At 46.7% G+C, this 6,953-nt stretch overlaps 1 long non-coding RNA gene across 1 annotated transcript; it reads right to left on the reverse strand.

Annotated features, from left to right (window-relative positions):
• Positions 1 to 5,560: 5,560 nt before the first annotated feature.
• Positions 5,561 to 6,574, reverse strand: LOC121830472 (uncharacterized). Its single transcript, XR_013051934.1, has 2 exons — positions 6,374 to 6,574; positions 5,561 to 5,906 (listed from the first exon to the last, which is right to left on the reverse strand). It is a non-coding gene; the product is annotated as an uncharacterized LOC121830472 (long non-coding RNA).
• Between the last annotated feature and the right edge of the window lie 379 nt (positions 6,575 to 6,953).

Consider the following 6,953-nt stretch of genomic DNA (forward strand, 5'->3'; position numbering starts at 1 on the left):
AGCACACCAAAGGAGAACTTCAAAGCAGCCGTCAGGGAACTTCAGAAGCAGAAAATCACTCTCTATGCTGGTGGAGAAAGAAAGAGTTCTATAAACCACCCAGCAGCACAAAGACCATAATCCAAGTTTGTTTGTTTTTTTTCTGTGTGTGTGTATGTGTTTATGTATGTGTGTGTGTGTGCGTGCGCGCACGCACTGCATGATCATGTATATGTGAACACTTGCATGGAAGCCAAAGGATAGTCTTAGATATTGTTATTCAGATGTTCACTTTTTTTTGAGACAGGGTCCCTCACCTGCCTCGGGCTCACCAATTAGACCAAGCTGGCTAGCCAGTGAGCCCAAGAATTCACCTATCTCACCTTATTGGTGCTGGGATTATAGGCGCATGCTACTCCCCCTGACTTGTACGCAGGTTCTGGGGATTGAACTCAGGTCTTCGTTCTTGCACACACGCACTTTACTGAATTGTCTCTCCAGCCCCCTTTCCTCCGAGGTTTCTCAAGAAGAACCTACTTTGATTCCCTCGAAAGCTCCCAAGAAAGAGTCCAGGGTAGCATCTGGAAACACACGGATGAGGTGGGCCATTGTTGACTTAATGAAAGGTAAAATAGTGTGATGTTTTCGGTGTTTAAACCCCTTCAGTGGCTCCCTGCTGTAGACTGAATGTTTCATTCCAACACTAATAACTTGAAGCCCAGCCCCCAGTACAATAGGGTTAAGAAATGAGGTCTCTGGAAGTGATCAGAGTTAGTGATGTCCTGAGTGAGGCACTCAGGATGAGGTTAGCATCCTCATAAGAAGAGGAAGCGACAGAGGTAGAAGATGACTGACCACAGGCCAGGAGAAGGTCCTCAACAGGACCAGGCCATGCCAGTACCTTGATCATGGACATCAGCCTTCACAACCGGCATAAATGAATGTCTGCCATCTACACCAACCCTCCCCTATCCATGGCCTTTTTTATGGCAGCCTGAGCAGATAGAGACATGCCCACTTCATTTCTTCTCCATTTCAGCGGTCTGTAGCTTCCCATTGAGTCTGAGTTGTCTCCTTCCTAATCAACCCCCTTATTTTCTCCATTCTTCCCATTGGCCATCTTGAAGTGATGTGTACCAGGCATCATTCTATCTTAGGGCCTTTGTACTAGATACTCTTACACCTCAAATACTGTCTAGTAGATCCATAGATAGGCAAATTTCTTTCTTAACATCCCTGGGCCTTTACTGACTATCACCTTCTTGGTGATGCCGTTCCAAAAACCACAGTGATCACCCCATCTTCACTCTCCTCCTTCTTACTCTCTTTCTGTGAAATTCTTATTTTTCTCTCACGTAATCAGTTAATTATTTGGGAATTTTTTTTTTTTTACTTTTAGGAATGTGGGGGATCAAACTTGGGTTTTATGCATGCTAGGCAAGTCTATTTTCTATGCTCCATCATAACCTATATAAAATAAGTATTATTATGTTTAATGCTTCAAGCCTAGCACATATAACAGTGCTTGTATATAATCAACCCTTGGAAAATTTGGATTGAATGAACGAATTAGTGAATGAGTTCAACCCTAAACTCCCCTACACCTGAGGCTGAGACTTGTGTGTATAGGTCATATGCGCTCCCTAATACTTTCAGAGTATGAGTTCTCTTCCGCCCACACATTCCCAGAGCTCCCTGCATTGCTCCAGGTCCCAAGTTGAGCAGGCCAGACTCTCACCAGCAGGATGAGAAAGAGGAAGCCAGACCTGGAAAAGCAAAGCAGGAGGAAACCAAGAGAGGCCAGAGGTCACCTCCCATGAGGCCAGCAAGTATCACTGTTGGCGCAAACAGCACACTGAGTTCTCCTGTACATCCCAACGGGAGATGGGCATAGCAACGAGCCACTCAGATTTTAGTCAAATGCTCAGAAACCTGTGACTTCCTTCCAGGAAATCTGTCCAATTGGATGGGAGCCTTACCTGGGGATCCAGGCAAATTCAGCCCCAAGGGAAGAAGATGAAGCCATACTATGAACATCTCAGTCCTTGGACAGTCAATTCTAGAAGACATAAAAACTCAGAGCTTCTGAAGTGGTCCATGCCAGGATGTGAAGGGCATGGGGCCAGTTGGAAAAACTGCTGGGACTCCATTGCCTTCTGAACAGTGAGCAGCCTTGGGCTGAGCAAAGGTGGAAGGGAGCAGGTCCTTGGAACACCCTGGTAGCTTCCATATCTTCATCACAGAAGCAGGAGAAAAATGGCATCTCTGCCATCAAGATCTCCTGACTTGGGCAGCTTGTCACGTGGCTTTTCCTGTAACTGGTGCCCCATTCTGTCTGAGGAGGAATCTAAATGCACAGGTTTAAATCGTGTTGCTTCGGTGAAAGCTTACCCAGGGTCCAGAGGAATTAACTGTACCCCTAGAGTCGGAATTAACATTGCATTCAGACCTCAAGCCTGCAATGGATTAATTAATTCTGCCTTTAAAGGGGAGGAAGAGAAGCTCTGGTCTTTTGAGAGCCACTATAAACTTCTCCTTCTTTTGTCAGTTTTATCAACCTTTTCTTTAAAGGCTAGTCACAACTTTATTGTTTTTTTTTTTTTTTTCTTCTTCCGTGCCCTTTCAAGTGAAAAGGAACTTCTAGTAACAACCCAGGCATTCAGAACAGTGTGTTCCTGAGAAACCCTGGGCAGCTGACAGACAGTACCCAGCCTGGACTAGAAGCCTGCTCCTATGCTGGGTCTGGTCCTTGGAGGTGTGCAAACTGTTGGGGGCACAGATGCTTGGGAAATGAGTAACAAAAGATGGAAGGGAAAACCTCTTCCAAGACAGAGTCTCTCCTGCACATGGTTCCTGCTCCATTTGAGTCCCGTGGGAGTGACAGCATTAATCACGTTCACAGTGGATGCAGCGTGCCCCACTCCAGGGAGCTTGCACAGGATCCCCAAGCCCTCCAGACATCTAGTCACTCTGATACTCACGCTGCCTGTGCCGCCCCCCTCCTCTTCCCAGGGACAATCCATTGCTAGCTCCCTTTTCGAAGCAAGAAGACCTAGCCAGTCTTTTTCATAGGTCACCAAAACATAATGAAATCCAGGCATGGTAGCCCCCTGTTTATAATCCTAGCACTCAGGAGGCAGAGGCAGGAAGATCCCCAGTTCCAGGCCAGTCTTGGCTACATAGCAAGACCTGTTGGAGGGTGGAACACTTCAGAGGCCCCTGGTGACTTCTCTGTCCTCACTTTGCAAGAACTGTATGTCCAAAGTCTGATATCCATAATACTAGTCAAATCCTTTCCCTACCCACTAGACTCAGCTTGAGCCCAGGGAATGTGCTTCTTTGCCTCTTTGAAGCAACCAGACTCATGACACACAGTCCCTAGCTTTGGTCTCCGTCCAGCAGCCAGGATTGCAGAGTATTCTCTAAGCACTTTTCCATCACTGCCCTCTTGTCTGGCCATGGCAGAGAGTGATTTTCATAGGGGCTGCACATCACCCACCTTCTCTGGGTGCCTTCCAAGCTGCTGCATCTCCTGGGGTGGGATCTGCAGGCAACTTCATCTCTTTAATGATGTTTTCTCTCTTCTGTATCCCAGGATAGCAGCCTTCTCCTCTTTCTTCATTTTCTTTTGAGCAAGCTAGAGCCAATTCCCAAGCACTGTATCTCTGTTGTAACTCTGCATGGCTTTTCAAGGTAGATTTTATGGTTATTCACAGCAGAGAAAGCTCGGAGCTGTTTTCTCTCCCAGCCCCCCCTTCCCCCCAAGAGCCAGCTTGACAAAGTAATTCCCAACCACCCAGGCTCCTCCCAGCAGGGAGAACATCACAGGTTCAGATATAACACAATAAAAACAGCAGCTTGTTTTCTCGACAGTAGCTTTTGTAGCAAATAGTGTCTTCTTCCATTGAATTGATCAGGGCTGTCTGTTGATTCCTAAGACCTTGGCCAAGCTGCCATTAAGGAATCCCTGCTGCTCTTCTGTCTTCTTACCTAATTATTCCAGAGCTCCTTAAGGCAAAGTGAGGCGCAGCCACCCAGTCCTCCACCAGGAGATGAAGGAAGGAAGACACTTTGCTCTACAAAGCTAGCGGCAGAATTGAAAGCTAATGGCCTTCTGTGGTCTACCAAACCAATCCCCATAGTCCTCTGCAGCAAGCTGACTTTGGTCCCTTATACCAGACACACCAGTTTTTCTATCTCCCGTTAAAACTCCTGAAAGCATTCTATGAGCCCATCCTAGTACAAGTGACAGGACCAGGTTCCTGTCCTTGAGGCTGACCTGCTAAGGATCATGTGCCAGGTAAAGCCAAGCTTGTGAAATTTCGAAGGCCAGGACAGAGTGACTGGGCTGTTGTGAAGGCAGGGCAAGGTTAAGTTCCAGAGCATACTTACTTAAGTGTGGAGGGCTCCTAATATTCCCTTGAGAGGTCATTGGAGGTAACCCTCTTCCTCCTTTTGTTACAATCCCAACAGTTATCCCTCATTACTAAAGACAAATCAACCGCTGTCATCTGAAAGAATCCAGTGAACATCTCAACCCCGTGGACCAAAAAAATAAACATTAGTGTCAATGCTTTGTTGGCTAACATCCATGTCATTTGAACCCCCAAAGATGTTATAGAATAAAATCAGTGCTTACACCTAGACTGTTTTATCCAAGACAGGGTCTCGTGCAGCCCAGGCTGGAATTGAACTCACTGTGCAGCTGAGGACTACTTTGAACTTTCCAGGGAACTTGCCTCTCAAGTGCTGTGACTGTAGACATACACCACCACACTCAGTCTATGCAGTGCTGGGGCATCAACCCAGGACTTCATGCATGGTAGGCAATCACTCTACCAACTGAGCTACACGCCTACATCAGAGCTTTAAATTACTAAACATTTAAATGAGATCCTGATGGCCTTCCTACAGTAAATCTCAGCGGAACTGGCAGCAGTCGCTAACAGACATGGAGAATCAGTATGTTGTCTGGGCTCTAAGATGGCTTCCTAGAAATGTAGTGCTTTTCAGGCAGTGTCTTAGGGTTTCTACTGCTGTAATAAAACATCGTGACCCAAGGCAACTTGGGGAGGAAAGGGTTCATTTCCCTTACATGTCCACATCACACTCCATCACCGCAGGCAGTCAGGATAAGAACTCAAGGCTGACACCTGGAGGCTGGACCAAAATGGAAGCCATGGAGGGATGCTTCTTACTGGCTTGCTCCTCATGGCTTACTCTCTTATAGCCCCCAGGACCAACAGCCCAGGAGTGGTACTGCCCGTATTGAGCTAAGCCCTCCTTCATCAGTCATCAGTCAAGAAAATGCACCACAGGCCAGTCTAGTAGAGGCATTTTCTCGGGTGAAGTTTCCTCTTCCACGATGACACTAGCTAGCCAGTAATGGTGAAGACTGAGATCTGATTGACACATGGCAAGCAAAAATGTGAGTCAAGCGTTTCTGGAGGAGAGATTATAGGAAGGTTCCCCCATGGAGGTTTGGTTTGAGACCCTAAGAGTAGGGGTCTTTGGGGGATCACTGACTGAACCCAAGTGCCCAGCTCATAGCAGATGTTCATAAACACCAAGAGAAGGAATAAAATGTGGATTTTATTTTTATTTAAAATGTAGGAGTCCCGCCTACATTCCATCATCCCTAATGACCCGTTCTAGAGCAGGATGTTGGCATAACCTGGACTCCTCTGCTTCTCTTCCTACATTCCTTTTCCTGGAAGGAAACTTCTGGGTTGCATGTATATGTCAACAAGCTGTGTGGGTGCCTTCGTTCTGTTATAAGAGTGAAACATGTCACCCTCTCATAAGGTGTGCTTGGTTCTCTTCGTCGTAAACAGATGAAGACTTGAAGCACCTCATGCTCCGGTGGAGAGATGCCAATGAAGTGCCGATCCCAGCATGCACCAATGGACACACGGCCCTGTACTTCTCTGTAATGTGATAAGAAGTGGCTGATGGTGAGCACTGTCAGGATAACACAGGCTTACAACGGCATGTGGGTTAATGTTCTTAACAAGAAGGATAATTAGTTCCCCCAAACATTTACACTTGATTTCTAACACTCATTACTTATTATATTTTGTCTTATTTGTGGCCTTTGGTAAACAGTTTGCATTTAACAAGTTGTTTGGCTCTCACAACTCTTGTATTTCATACTCAGGGAGTCAAAGCAACACCCTAGATCAAAGTGAAACACTTTAATTAAATAACCATGAAACTCCCCTCAAGGAAATAATTGTGCCCAAAAGAATAGTTAACAGATTTTCTCCTGTTGTTCCTCTCCATTCTTGACACTGCCCCGTTTGGGCACTATCCTATTGGAAGCTCTCCAGAGCCCAGTGGCATCTGTCCCCTCTGATACGCTAAGGGGGGACCACCAAGGCCGTTCTCAAATTACCTTGGAAGCATCCTCTAGATGAGGAATTCCCTGGAGACCCCAATCCAGTGTGCGAATGGTAGAGCCTAAGTCTGGATCCAGGAAAAGCTCCCTGGTGCTTGTGGTGGAAGTCGGTACGCAGGAACAAATACATCACCGAACTCTCCCGGAAGAGCCTGAGCAAGACTGTCCTACATGGCGGTGTTTTCTCCAGAGGGGGCACAGACTTGGGGGTGGGGGGAGAAGATCTGAGCATTGCTGACTGTTAGTCAGCATTCTATCACCGTAACAAGTATCCAAGAAAAAAAAAAAAAACAATTAAGGAAGGTGTACGCAGCTCATGACTTCAGAGGTTTCCATGGTTACATTTTTACCATTGCTTTGGAGCTGTGCTGAGGCAGAGCATCAGGGTAGGAAGCATGTGGCAGAATTAAGCTGCTTTATGGTGGCCAGGAAGCAACAAGAGAGACAGGAAAAGGCAGTCCTGATACCCACTTCCAGGGCATAGCTCTGTGACTGATTTCCTTTAGGCTGCCCCTTCAAAAGGCTCCCTCATCTCTCGATAGCACCATGGACTGGGACCATGCCTTTAACACAAGGA

The sequence above is a fragment of the Peromyscus maniculatus genome, chromosome 6 (assembly GCF_049852395.1).
Source record: "Peromyscus maniculatus bairdii isolate BWxNUB_F1_BW_parent chromosome 6, HU_Pman_BW_mat_3.1, whole genome shotgun sequence".
In the NCBI taxonomy this organism is placed as follows: Eukaryota; Metazoa; Chordata; class Mammalia; order Rodentia; family Cricetidae; genus Peromyscus; species Peromyscus maniculatus.